The following is a 15,024-nucleotide window of genomic DNA, read 5'->3' as shown; positions in this document are numbered from 1 at the left end:
GATTTATTACTGTGTTTTCCTCAGTTATTTCCCCCTCAAACACTAACATCCCATAAGAGGTTTTTCTGACTCAATAGCTTTGAGAATTGGAGGACATTTGCTCCCATCAACCTTAAAAATTGGATGATTTATGACAGTCAATCTCCTCCCAAACTCCCAATTTCTAATTTTATCCTCATCATCCTTATTATTTAAGCAGCACAGCATATTGAGACACCAGAGGATGGGGGCGGGCATGTTTTGGCTGGCTGACCATTCCTAACCAGTTATGGTGATTGTTGATATGGGAAAAAGTCTTTATTCCAATTCCTCATCCTGTGTATCTCTTCTATTTTTACTTCCACCTTTTGCCTCAAACATCAATATGATATTAATGCCAATGGGAATGGAGGAGGCTGCTGTAAAATGAAATGTAGTCCACTTCTCAAACCTATCCCTGTTGGTTGTTTTTAAAGAAAGCTTGTTTGGTTACTGATACAGGGCCGTTACAGAGTGGCCTTTTTTGGGGGGGGGGAGGTTGTATTTTGCAACATGTCATTGATCATAGAATCAGAAGGGGCCCTGAGGATCATCTAATCCAACCCCCTTGCAATGCAGGAATATCCAGCTGCCCCTTATGGGGATCGAACCTGCAACCTTTGTGTTATCAGCACCGTGCTCTTAACCTTGCTTAATTACACTTTAAGCAAGAAGAATGCATTAATGGTGGATTTATCACGATCCATCCACATATCATTCTGTTTCACTAGTTGTTCCGTGATGCTTTCCCCAAGGTCCCTGCATCACTACGATCTGGAGGAGCATCTTGTGCTATGGTGCTATTGAAGGGGCACAACAACAACAAAAAGAGTTACGGAATTTCAGATGAATGTTTGGGTACGTGCAGTGATTGGAAATGAAGCAGCGTGACCACCCTGAAACTTCTGCAGGTGTAAACAGTATTGACAGCCTGATATCTGCTGCAGCTCCAGTTCTGCAGAATAGCTTCCTGTTGAGATACAACAGGCTCTTGCTATCTGTACTTTCCAGGAGCATTTTGAGGAAATTTTTGCTCCAGCAAGTTTTCCCAGCTGGGCAAATCGTTCTTTAGCACGGGTGACCAGTTCTTAGGGTTTCAGTCTTTTTTAAAAAGTATTTGTAGTTTTTCTCTTTTTAGTTATCTTATAAATTGCCTTGAGAGGGTGGGTTAGAAGGCAATTAATAAATCAGTGGTGATAATAATAAATAAATATAATAATAATAATAATAATAATAATAATAATAATAATAATAATAGCATCATGAGCACAAATCATCATGACAGCACAATAAATAGGGCCTCTGGAGGGGCCTACAATGTCTCCTTCAGCCAAACTCTACAAAATGCATAGCAGGGAGAGGAAAAGAGTGGTTCTAGTTCTCTCTCTCCCCTCCCAATCACCGCACTGGCATATCTTTAGATACCTTAAACGCTGGAAAAGCCACAAGATCAGAAACTTTCTCTTCCAAAGTCAATCCCGCTTTCATTAAGAATTGTTATAAGATGACATTTACAGAACAGAACCATGCTATATCGAACAAAGATAGATCTTTGGGGAGTTGTCAAGGCTGAGAACGAGCTCATTCCCACCATCTCTGCGCTCCAAATAATTTTCAGAAACTAGCGTCTAGGGAGCCCACTGAGGTACATGCTGAGAGTAGGCTGGGTGGAGGGAAGAGAGAGAAGGGAAATGAAATGGGGTTAATGGGGAATGTTTAGAGGGCTGATACTGAACCCACTGCATTCCTTCCATGGATGTTAACAACCCCTGCAGCAGACCAAGAGCAAGATCTGAATAAGCACTTGCATTATAGACCCTTATTTGTATCCAATGATCCCGACTCTCTAACTTGACTATTTGGATCTGTCCTCTCAAGGGACTGGCGCATCCTCACTACAGTGGTTGGGTTCGCAACAGGAACCAAGACATGGCAAGTTTCTCCTGTCCCATGGCATTCCCTGACCTTGGGAAGTCTTGGAAAAGGGCAACAGAGCTGGCGTCCACATGAGTCGGAGTGAAGCAGTGGCCACCTCAGGTGGCAAAAACAGAAGAGGGGCAGCCTCCTTGCCCACCCCACCACCGCTGCAGAAGCAACCCAGGTAAGGGAGACGTTGACAGCGGCAGAGAAGCAGAGTGTTTTGCTGACTAGCATTGCTGCTGGTCTCACCCCCTCCTAGGGCTGGAGAGAGACCCATGGCAAAGCTTCCCCCTTCCTGAGTCAGCAGGAGCCAGAGGTGTTCCATTGCCCAGCTTTGCTGCTGGGCGGGAAGGGAGCTTTGGGAAATGGCAATGGCAACGGGTGTTTCGCCTCAGGAGCTGCAACATCTTGGTCCACCCCGGAAGTGCAACCCCATTCAGATTCTGCGATTCCACCCTGCCATTTTGAAATCACGCCTTTGCAACCACCTGGCTCTGGGCAAAGAAAGGAATTGAAGGGAGGCCAACCAAGGAAATCCATGTGCACCAAAAGGGTGGAGCAAGTCAGATCATAGATAAAGCTCCAGAGGAGGCTGCTCTGTTATGGCTACAGGGGCACTATCCCACTAACCTCAGTATGCCCTCAGCCATTCTTCCTTCCCACCTGCTTACTTGCCTTATTTACAACCAGATTAAGGGATGGCCCTGGCTGTCAGCCTCCTCCTCCTCCTTAGCCTCCATGTTGCCCTTGTAGAACCTGGCAGGGATGAGGATGGGGACAAAGCTAGACTGAAAAGACACTGCCTGTCATTGGCTCTGGCTCCCCCTGCTGTTGGTCTCCCTGCCTTTCACCCTACCAGCTACAATGGGCATCAGCCACAGCTGCAAGGCTCCATTGAGTCCAGCGTCCTCTTTCCAACAGTGGCCAGGCAAATGTCTTGGAAAGCCTACAGCTCACCCCTTAGGCTGCAATCCAATGCCCACTTTCCTGGGACTTACTTCTGGGAAGAAACATCTAAGGTAGCACTGTTCGCATCTTACCTTGACCCAGACTTACCAAGTGGCCATGAAAAGTGATTAGGAGACCAATTAATTAATTAATTCCATTATTTGTTTTCCCTTCAAACTCATGATTCTATGATTCCGTGTGGCAAGCTGCATCATTGCAGCCTTTCAGTAGAAAGCTAGATATCTATCGTACAGCACAGTGCTGCTGAGTGCTGCCCCCATGTGGTGAGTCGTATCACTACAGCATCTCACTGCGGAAACTTCCAGACTGGTTTTCTCCAAGCTGGCTGCTGGCTCTTTCTGGTCAAGCTTCCTGTCTCACTGAATGTTGCTTGAGCAACAAGGTCTTCCTGAGCTCTAGTGTGTCTTGCATTTTTGGTCTTGCTCTTTGTTCCAGAGTCCTTTTGGTCCTGACTCCCAGTTCCAGTCACCCTTCTGACTCCACATCATTCATTGCCCCGTGTTCAGCCCTGAGTCCCTGACACACTATTGTTGAAAGTGAACACCAGTTTAAATCCTGATAAGGAAAACACCTGGAGGAAGAACCCATCTCCGTGGTCAGGAGCACCTTTTAGCAGTTTTGGCTGGTATGACAGCTGTGGCCATTCCTGCATCAGGAAAGCTTTACCACAGTAGTCCATGTACTGGTAATGGCAAGACAGTGGTGCACACTGTGTAGTTGTTATGTATTCAGTGGTCTGTGTTTGCCTGAGCTTGAGTCTGGACTAAGGATTCTGAGCACCTGTGTTTTGATTCAATACATGATATCCAATCACAGAACATTTCAGTATTTGGGCCTCTGCCATTGGCCCTTGAACTCTGAGTCATGATTCACAGCTTGGAAGTTTAGACAGTCAATCACGTTGGGAGTGGCCCAGGACTTCAAAAATGTATATAAGCAGTTGTTTTGCTGATGTTGTCCAGTTCTGTTAGTTCAATAAAGATTCTTGCTGTCATCACTGTGTCTTGCCCCGTGAGAACCCACCTACACTTCAGTGGTGCTTTCCCTTGGGCTTGGTCCAGAAATTGCAGCATTCTGCACTAATAGGAGTGAGACCCTGTCAGCGTATTACAGCCCTGCTTGGAGATCTTCTCTGGCTGCCGATTTGTCATCCAGGCCAAATTCAAGATGCCACTATGAGTATGTAAATCCCTTTTATCTTAGCCCATTTGTGCCCACCCAGCCACTCAGTGTGTGGAAACTGGCACTTCAACCAGTGTCACATAAGGTTCATTCTGCACTTGCAAGGAATCAATCCTTCAGCATGGAAGCACCTGCTCTTTGGAACTCCCTGCCTCTTGATATTAGGCAGATACTTTCATTGTATTGTGTGTGTTTTTATCTCTGCTAAGAAGTTTTGGTTTATTTAAGCAAGCCTACCCAGAATCCGCACTACAGGTTGAACTCCCGTTGCTCTTTCTCTTCTTCTGCCAACCTAGCAGTTCAACAGCATAATGGGGCAAGTAGATAAATAGGTACCACTGTGGTGGGAAGGTAAGCGGCATTTCCGTGTGCTCTGGTTTCCGGCACTGTGCCCCATTGTGCCAGAAGTGGTTTAGTCATGCTGGCGACATGACCCGGAAAGCTGTCTGTGGACAAACGCCGGCTCCCTCTGCCTGAAAAGCGAGATGAGCACCGCACCCCATAGACACCTTTGATTGGACTTAATCGTTCAGGGGTCCTTTACCTTTATCTTTTACCCAGATACATAATTGTATCGGGTATGTTTGTTTCTATAACTGCTGGTTTTAACTGATATTCCAATAAATTTTATGTCTACTTATTTTTAAAGTTTGGGTTTGTATGTAAACAGCTTAGAAAGGTACATCAATTCAGCAGTATATAAAATTAATTGATTAATTAATTAGGACATGGAGGCTTATATGAGTGGAGGTACTCTGTGAGTAACCTCAGCCCACCTCAGTAGACATCCCTGCTCAATGACATCTGCAAAGCACTTTTGAGGAAAACAGCAACGAGAAGCTTATGTTCTTGAGTCTGAGTTATGAAGGAGAGGTTTTTTTCCCCATCCCTGCCAAAGACAATAATTCCCCCCCCCCCTTCTTTCAAAATAAACATCGCCCTGGAATGTGCTGCAGCAAATGGCTGAGGTTGTATTATATTTCATGCAGCTTTCTAAACAATTTTCAACCCTTGCTGGCTCCCTGTCAAACAGAAGGCGACCAACAATAGCACAAGCCCATTAAAGCTGAGAAGGTTCCTTCCTGAGGTGAACATGGCCAGAAATAGTCATCTTGGCTCGCTTTTCCATTTGGCACTGGGGACTAATAATGCGTGTCCCACTAATGGAAATTATCTAATTTCATCCGAGCGCAGCTCCAGAGAGATCTGGGCTGACGCACAAACAATCAATACAGCCACATTCTTCTTGAGGAGTGGAACAATGGGAGGCTGGTGGAACCGTGTGGAACAACGTCACCCCAAAGAACAAACAGAAGGTGTAAAAATAGGCATCTAAAGCAGCCGGGTTGTTCTTCATTCACAGGGAAGAACAGTTTGTTGACTTCTCCGCTTGGCACACTTGGTTAGATGTGCAAGGGAAGGCCGCCGAGAACCAAGAGAATAAATAAAAGCCACTACTTTTCCATCTGGGTCTGAATGTCCTAAGAAACCCAGAGCGTACATTACACATGCCTTCTGAACACCAACCATGCAATTCCCACTAGCAACGCAAAATCATTTTTCACTGAGCTGCTCATATACTGACTGGAAAAAGCTAGCTTTTTCTATGGTTTTAAAGAGTGGCTTTATAAAAATCCAAGTGTTTTAAACACATTAAAAATCAAGTAGTCCTCCCGCCTACGCCAATCATGTCCGCACATTTTGAGCCTAGTTTCAGAAGATTCTTTATTATTTGTTGTGTGTGTTTTCCAAAGCTCAGCAATATTTACTGTAAACCTACATAGACCTTCTCTGAAAATCGTCATCAAATTTCTACTTGATCAAAGAAGGGATTGGTTGGGCTTGATGACACCCAGTGCTTTTTTCCCAAGGGGTCCTCAAGGGTATGCAGTACTAGCATCTCTCTTTTTTTGGTTAAAAAGTGTGACACTTATTGTAACATCTTTATGGTGAGTGTTGGCACCTGTTTTTCTAAAGAAAAAGCAGTGGTGTTGCCTAAAAGTTCCTAGCCCACTGAACATGAGAAATAAAGATGGTCTCCTTCCTAAGGGTAAGGTAAAGGGACCCCTGACCATTAGGTCCAGTCGTGACCGACTCTGGGGTTGCGGCGCTCATCTCGCTTTATTGGCCGAGGGAGCCAGCGTACAGCTTCCGGGTCATGTGGCCAGCATGACTAAGCCACTTCTGGCGAACCAGAGCAGTGCACGGAAATGCCGTTTACCTTCCCACCAGAGTGGTACCTATTTATCTACTTGCACTTTGACGTGCTTTTGAACTGCTAGGTTGGCAGGAGCTGGGACCGAGCAACGGGAGCTCACCCCGTCGCGGGGATTCAAACCGCCGACCTTCTGATTGGCAAGTCCTAGGCTCTGTGGTTTAACCCACAGCGCGTATCTCCCATCATACCTGAGTATTGGCCATGCTGACTGAGGAGGGTGGGAGTTGTGGTCAAATAATGCCACAGGCTCTCCACCTCTGCCACAGAAGAAGGGCATCTATGAACTGTATTAAGGTGAGGGAAGGAAATGAGGGGAGGCCTGGGACATGAAGCAGCAGCCACTGGGAAAGGAGTTAGATGTAGACGAGAGATGACTGCAGCCAAATGAAAAAAGAAGAGAAGCAAGGAATGAAAGTAGGAAAATATACTGGTACCTCTTTTGCAAGTATGAGAATAAGATCGCATCATGAAATGACAGCCAATCAGCTCATTATTTATTGCATGCATATCCTTCCCCTCTTCCATTATGGAGATTAAGGCAGCATACATGGGATTCCCAAGCAGTCTCCCATCCAGACACTGACCAGATCCAGACCTGCTTAGCTTCAGCAGAACAGCTGCATGACATGCCCCAAGACCACATCCTTAAGACTTAGATTGAGGATAAACCTGCATGACTACAGGAATGTCAGTAATGGAGGTGAAGGGGGTTTTCAGAAAGAGTCTGGAGCAAATGATCAGGGCTGAATCAAAAGAGGCTGGAGAGGAAGAAGCAGGAATAACAGTCATAGAAGCACAGAATGGTAAGGGACCATGAAGGTCATGTAGTCCAACTCCCCCCACAATGCAGGAATCTTTCACCCATGACCCTGCGATTAAGAGTCTCACACTCTACCAACTGAGCTATCTTGCCTGGTGAACCCTCTAGGGCTGGCTTCCTCAACCTCGGCCCTGTTTTGAGACTACAGTTCCCATCATCCCTGACCACTGGTCCTGGTAGCTAGGCATCATGGGAGTTGGAGGCCCAAAACATCTGGCGGGCCGAGGGTGAGGAAGTCTGCTCCAGGGCTTAATCACAGATGGTGTGCAGCTTGTCCTTCTATTCTTTTTGCACCACACTGTTCGAATCATGAATATTTCCACAGGCAAGGTACCAGACCAATGGACTGTGCAGCCATTCCCCAAGCCCCGCTTCCAAGGCGTGGGATCCCAGGAATTTGCTGCAGCGGCATTTTGTGTGCTGCCTGTTGAAGCGCAGAGGTTGAGAGAGCACCAGGCCAGCGGTCTGCAGTTTTACAAGCTGGAGACCAACACACCACACCGTGGCAGCTCCAATCAACGTGAGCGCTAAGGGGGAGTCTCTCTGTCCTCCTTCCTAGTTGCCTTTGAGCAGGGAGGGAGCTCAAGTGTTTCAAAGCCCACAGGAGCTTGAAGAGAGGAAACAGCAGAAGTGCCGAGGTGGTAAACAGTTGCTGAGGACTTGATCTACCCTTCAGTAGATTCAAGCTCAAAGGCAACCCTAAGGGGCTTGTATATGAGCTACACAATCATACATGTTTATTAATTTAAGCTGTAAGAGTCCCACTGGAGGCAGGAAGCCTGGCTGTGTTTTGACTGTGATGAGGCAAAAGGGGAGGCAATAGGACATTTTAAAGGGCTGCTGTTATGTTGGGGTTGGATGAGTTTCTTCTATGTACGGGGGTGGGGTGGGGGGAGGCTTCCAGGGCAATGGCCCTGGGCACATCTTTTAAGGGGCACTGCACATTTGGCTCCTCGTGCCACCCTGCCAGCCTGCGCCACTTTGCAAGGCTGGGATCTGATCTGAATGATGTGCCAGCTATCTAATTTAATATTGCCACTCTGCATCCACCGGCAGTGGATTTCCAGGGTTGCAGACAGCAGTCCTTCCCAGACCTACCTGCAGATACCAGAGCTTTAACTTGGGTTCTTTTCCAGGCAAAACGTGTGTTGTACTACTGAGCTTCTCTAATGCTGCAACCCTATGCACATCACCCTGGCATGAAGCTCCATATGAGACTCACTTCTGACTAGCTATGTGTAGGGTTGCACTACAAGTTAGCTTATCTTATGATGCAGAGCTGCATGATTTTTAATCTGTGTTACACTCTTGGACAATGGAGGCTCCATGATCACTGCAGATGGTGACAGCAGTCATGAAATTAAAAGATGCCTGCTTCTTGGGAGAAAAGCAATGACAAACCTAGATAGCACCTTAAAAAGTAGAGACATCACCTTGCCAACAAAGGTCCGTATAGTAAAAGCTATGGTTTTCCCAGTAGTGATGTATGGAAGTGAGAGCTGGACCATAAAGAAGGCTGATCACGGAAGAATTGATGCTTTTGAATTATGGTGCTGGAGGAGACTCTTGAGAGTCCCATGGACTGCAAGAAGAACAAACCTATCCATTCTGAAGGAAATCAGCCCTGAGTGCTCACTGGAAGGACAGATTGTGAAGCTGAGGCTCCAATACTTGGCCACCTCATGAGAAGAGAAGACTCCCTGGAAAAGACCCTGATGTTGGGAAAGATGGAGGGCACAAGGAGAAGGGGGCGACAGAGGACGAGATGGTTGGACAGTGTTCTCGAAGCTACCAGCATGAGTTTGACCAAACTGCGGGAGGCAGTGGAAGACAGGAGTGCCTGGCGTGCTCTGGTCCATGGGGTCACGAAGAGTTGGACGCGACTAAATGACTAAACAACAACAACACTCTTGGATTGTCTGTTTTCAGAGGCAGGTGAGCTCCGCTGTCCAGAAACCGCAAATGATGACCTGGCTTCTTCTGTTTTTGTTTTTATTTTGTAATGGGTTATCAAGCAGCACAGTGCAGCCACCACCTGGCTCCATCTATTGTTCTTTTCCTTGAACGCATGCCATCACTCACTGGCAACCCGACAGCATCTCAGGTCCTTCCAAAATCTAATAAACCTGAATTATAGTAAAGCAAATCTGAACTTTTGACCTTTTGTGCATTGCTTAGCCATTAAGGAAATGTCCATTCTTGTTTCTGTTGCAGAGGAAAACCGTCTGCATCCAAACTAATACTGAGAGGCTCTTGCATTATCCCTCCCCTCCGCCGGCACAGCGGGATAGAACAGAGCAGTCTTAGAATTGAACCCTGTAATATTGCCAGTTGGCCAGCAGGCGGCGCCAGAACATTCATTTTCCAGCGTGACCTTGCTCTTTGGGGACAGGTGTGCATATTAACCGGGAAATTGCAATTCTTTCCCTCAAAGAATTCTGGGCAGCGGGCACTGTAGTTTACCTCTCACAGAGTTACAATTTCCAGCAGCCTTTAAAAAAAAAAAGATTATATTTCAAAAATATTAGGGAGGTACAAGTTCATAAGACGATGTAGTAATAGATTTCTAAGCTTGTAGAGTTGTTTTAGTTCCCAGCAACCCTTAATAAATAAACTACAGCGCCCAGATTTCTTTGAGGTGGAAAATGTGCTTCAAATGTGCTTTAAAGGAACAGTGTGCCTGCAGCTCTTACCACTAACAATTGTCTTCCTGTCCAGTTAAACTAGGTAGAACTCTCTGTTAAAGTCAAGGACCTGGAGCAATTTCACCACAAGGAAAAGCTCAAATGGCTGTATAATAATAATAATAATAATAATAATAATAATAATAATAATAATAATAATAATAATAATAATAATAATTATTATTATTATTATTATTATTATTAATAACCACCCATCCAGCCACTCTGGGCGGCTTCCAACAAAATATTAAAATACAGTAATGTATCAAACATTAAAAGCTTCCCTAAACAGGGCTGCCTTCAGATGTCTTCTAAAAGTCTGGTAGTTGTTGTTCTCTTTGACATCTGGTGGGAGGGTGTTCCACAGGGCAGGTGCCGCTACTATAATATAAAATAATAATAATAATAATAATAATAATAATAATAAGGCTTTTTTCAGCCAGAACTCTCTAGTGGGCACCATTGCTGTTCTGGCATTTCTTTTTCTAGAAAAATAGCACTGATGGACGACCAAGGTTCAAGTCCCCGCTCAGCTGTGAAGCTCACTGAGTGACCTTGGACCAGTCACTGCCTCTCAGGTTAACCTACCGCACAGGGTTGTTGTTGTGGAGATTAACTGAGGAGGAGTGGGGAGAATCATGTAAGCCACCTTGAGCTCCTTGGAGCTATCAATCTGATAAATCATAATGTGAACAGAGACAAGGTTCCCTGACTTCCTGCTTCTATAATACTAGAATTCAGGATTACCCAAACGAATCAATCCAATGGAATTTGATTTGCGGAGAGCAGCCCTGCAGCCAGTGGGAAGCCAGTTTCAGCCCAGGGCTGGGTTTGAGGGCAGCGGCTGTCCAACAGGGCAGGCTTCTTTCTCATCTTGAAGTAGGTACAGTGGTACCTCTGGTTATGTACTTAATCTGTTCCGGAGATTCATTCTTAACCTGAAACTGTTCTTAACCTGAGGTACCACTTTAGCTAATGGAGCCTCCTGCTGCAGTCGCGCCGCCGGAGCACGATTTCCGTTCTCATCCTGAAGCAAAGTTCTTAACCCGAGGTACTATTTCTGGGTTAGCGGAGTCTGTAACTTGAAGTGTATGTAACCCGGGGTACCACTGTATATTGCTAGCTCAAGAGCCCTCACCGAGACCTGAAGCCCAGAGTCTAAAATTACCTGCCTGCACTGCCGTTTTCAGCAAACCACCATTTCCAGTGAAGGTAAGAGCTGTTCAAAAGCGGAAGGATGGAGTAAGTGGGCTCTTTCTCCTCCTGGAAGCAGAAGGTGACCATCTGGCAGCCCAATCTGTAGTACATTTACGTAGCAGTTACATTCCAAGGCACCATGCATTTAACTGAAGTTGCATATACTGTATTGGGAACACCATTGAAAAAGCCTGCAAAAACCTCCTTGCTCAGACTCCAACTCTCCACTGGCTTCAAAGGTCAGTGCAAAGGCTTGTGGGATTGCTAGATGCTGTTTTGCACCATTTTTGTTGCTTTTGCCATCTTTGGGGGTGTCATTTTTTACCCTTTAAGTGCCACTTCCAGGTTTGCAATAATGCGTGTGTGCACAGCTGTGTACATATTGAACATGCATAAAATGGTTGTTGTCTGTATTGCAGATCCTGAAATAAGCAGGAAACTGGCTCTCATAAACACCAGCCAGCAAGAATGATGGGAGCTGTTGTTGCAGAGGCACCAATCCCCATCTGATCCAAATCAATGCCAGTGTTGGCCTGACCATTTTCCGATGGATGCGACAGGCCTTCTCCTATGGCCTCATTGTTTCCATTTCCCTCACCTTGTTACACCAAGAGTGGCTAACTTGTGGTTCTCCAGATGTTGTTGGGACTCTAACTCCCATCAGCCCTGGCCAGCCAATAGCCAGGGATGATGGGAGCTGAAGTCTAACAACATCTGGAGAGCCACAAGTTAGACACTCCTGGGCACCAGACTACACAGACCTCATGATGACACATTCAATGGATCTTAGTAACATAGGAAGCTGCCTTATTCTCTGAAATATACTCAGAGTTGAGAGTGGATTTCATGCTCTTTATTCAGCTCATAGTGGTGAGGAGGAATGAATGTTCCCCCAAAATATCTGCTTTATATACATTAGTTACACAATGGGCTGCATGCGACTGGCTAATTCCGGGATTCTCCTGTAGGCCAATCAGGTTGTGGATTCACTTACACCTGGAGCTGGATTGGGTGGCTCCTGCAGACCAATCATACTGCTGCATTGTTCTAGGACCAATCAGACTGCTGCATTCTGAATCCTCTTGTTCTAGGACCAATCAGACTGCTGCATTTTGGATCCTATTCAACTCAGTACATAACATTCTCAGTCAGGACTCAGGACACCAAACTCAGTATTGTCTACCCTGAATAGTAGAAGCTCTCCAGGGTTTCAGACTGAAGACATTCCCAGCCCTGCCTGGAGATGTTGGGGATTAAATCCAGACCCTTCTGTATGTCAAGCAGATACTCTGCCCTTGAGCCATGACACTTCTTACAGTCCTATTGTGTTAAAATGGGCTCAGCTGGCTCAAATACAAGTATTTTCCCCTAGTTTGCCATGCCCATGTCGTTATTCCTAATTAGCTGATAGGGTTATCAATGCAAAACAACAGAAGCTGAATTCAAATTAACTGGGGGTAAAATGCAGTTTTGGAAAATGGCCATTTTGAGATTATTTGAATTTTTGAACTCTGTTGAACTTATCTCCAAGTAAGCAGATTTAGAAATTGCTTTCAAATTATTTAACAAACAAAGGACTTATGCGGCCCTCTCTAATGCAGTGGGAAGTAAATCCCACTGAATCCTATGCAAGTTAAAGGCAAAGGGACCCCTGACCATTAGGTCCTGTTGAGGCCCACTCTGAGGTTGCGGCACTCATCTCGCTTTATTGGCCGAGGAAGCTGGCGTACAGCTTCCAGGTCATGTGGCCAGCATGACTAAGTCGCTTCTGGCGAAACTAGAGCAGCGCACAGAAACACTGTTTACCTTCCCGCCGGAGCAGTACCTATTTATCTACTTGCACTTTGATGTGCTTTCGAACTGCTAGGATGGCAGGAGCAGGGACCGAGCAACGGGAGCTCACCCCATTACGGGGATTCGAACCGCCGACCTTCTGATCGACAAGCCCTAGGCTCTGTGGTTTAATCCACAGCGCCACCCGCATCCCTCCTATGCAAATTAAGGGTGCGTAAAATTGAGGGTTTGTGGGTGCTCTGTAGTTAGACAGGGTAGGAAATAATGAGAAATTCTTTGGTGGGATGAAGCCATTGCAGGGCAGAGTGCCAGAGTAAGATGGAGGCAGTCTGGGTTCAAATTCTTACTTATTGGAGAAGTGTGTAGCCTCTTTCCACCTACCTCGTAGCATTGTTGTGAGAAGAAGAATGACTTGTTCAATGGCTACATGGCTAAATTCTAGGAGTTTCTGGAAAGCATGGGGGAAGGAAGGGGAGAAGGCTCTTGTGCTTGGTCCTCTGTGGTTTCCCCACAAGCATCACTGACTCAGTCAGCCACTGGCCTGATCTAGCAGGTGAGAGAGAGAGAGAGAGAGAGAGAGAGAGAGAGAGAGAGAGGAGCTATGCCCTTTAATAGAAGAAACATAGGAAGCTGCCTTATACTGAGTCAGACCATTGGTCCATCTAGCTCCATATTGTCTACACTGACTAGCAGCAGCCCTCTCGGGTTTGAAGCAGGGGTGTCTGTCTGCCAGCGATCTATGCAGATGCCAGGAATTGAACCTGGAATCTTCTGCCTGCAAGACAGATGCTCTGTCACTGAGCTCTCAGCCCCTGTTGAACAATACTTGGTCTTCATGTCCCAGAAGGCAAAGTGAGCTCTAGAAAAGTAATACAGTGGTACCTTGGTTCTGAAAGGCCTTGGTTCTCAAACGCCTTGGTACTCAAACACCGAAAACCTGAAGTAAGTGTTCCAGTTTTTGAACGTTTTTCGGAAGCCAAACGTCCGATGCGCTTGTCGGCTATTGTTTCCGGGGTGCTTGCACCAATCAGAAGCTGCGCCTTGGTTTTCAAACATTTTGGAAGTCAAACAGACTTCCAGAATGGATCAAGTTTGGCGCTTTTGTTTTTGCTATTTATTTTGCGTTTTTGTTTTTGAGGCTTTTTTTGGTTAATTTGTTTTTTTAACTGTGTGGAACCCAGTTCAGCAACTGATTGATGGATTGTGTGATTGCGGAAATGGTCAAAAGCCCCCCATCCAAAGAATGCCTATCATCAGTGCAGGTAAGAAAAAAAAATAATTTTGATTTTTATCATCTACAATACTGACTTATTTATTTTATAGTACAGTACAGTGGTACCTCGGGTTACATACGCTTCAGGTTACATACGCTTCAGGTTACACACTCTGCTAACCCAGAAATAGTGCTTCAGGTTAAGAACTTTGCTTCAGGATGAGAACAGAAATTGTGCTCCGGCGGCGCAGCAGTAGCAGGAGGCCCCATTAGCTAAAGTGGTGCTTCAGGTTAAGAACAGTTTCAGGTTAAGAACGGACTTCCGGAACGAATTAAGTACTCAGCCCTAGGTACCACTGTACATTGATTATTGTTTTCATTTTATGGATCGATGGTCTCGTTAGATAGTAAAATTCATTTTAAATTGCTGTTTTAGGGGTTGTTTTCAAAAGTCTGGAACTGATTAATCCGTTTTGCATTCCTTTCTATGGGGAAAGCGCACCTTGGTTTTGGAATGCTTTGGTTTTGGAACGGACTTCCGGTACGGATTAAGTTTGAGAACCAAGGTACCAGTGTATAGCAAAACGATCCCGGGTCAATGCCTCGGGAATCCTGCTTCCAAACCATTAGAAACCCAAATTGCAGGATAAGGCTGCAGAGGTCCTTTCACTGAGCAGCGGCGAAAGAGGACAGCAAGGGGAAGGAAGGCCGAGGCGACCGCAAGAGCGTCACCGGGGGCTGACTGGGTCGGTTTCTGGAGGGTTTTGCAACGGAGATAAAAGCGCCGGAGGGTAATTGCAAGAGCGTTTATTCTGGCCCCGTGGCCCAGCGTGGGCTGCCTGCAGCCACTTCAAAGAGGTGTTTTAAGCAGCAGTCAAAGCTCAGCAACCAAAAAGAACATCGCACTCCCTGATGCAACCATCCCGCTGCACGACACTGAAAACAGGAAATGCCCAATATGATCGCATATATTTCACTTACGTTGCAGATTTTCAGCATCCGGCAGGAA

The sequence above is a fragment of the Podarcis raffonei genome, chromosome 3 (assembly GCF_027172205.1).
Source record: "Podarcis raffonei isolate rPodRaf1 chromosome 3, rPodRaf1.pri, whole genome shotgun sequence".
Classification (NCBI taxonomy): domain Eukaryota; kingdom Metazoa; phylum Chordata; class Lepidosauria; order Squamata; family Lacertidae; genus Podarcis; species Podarcis raffonei.
This window is presented reverse-complemented; position numbering follows the sequence as displayed.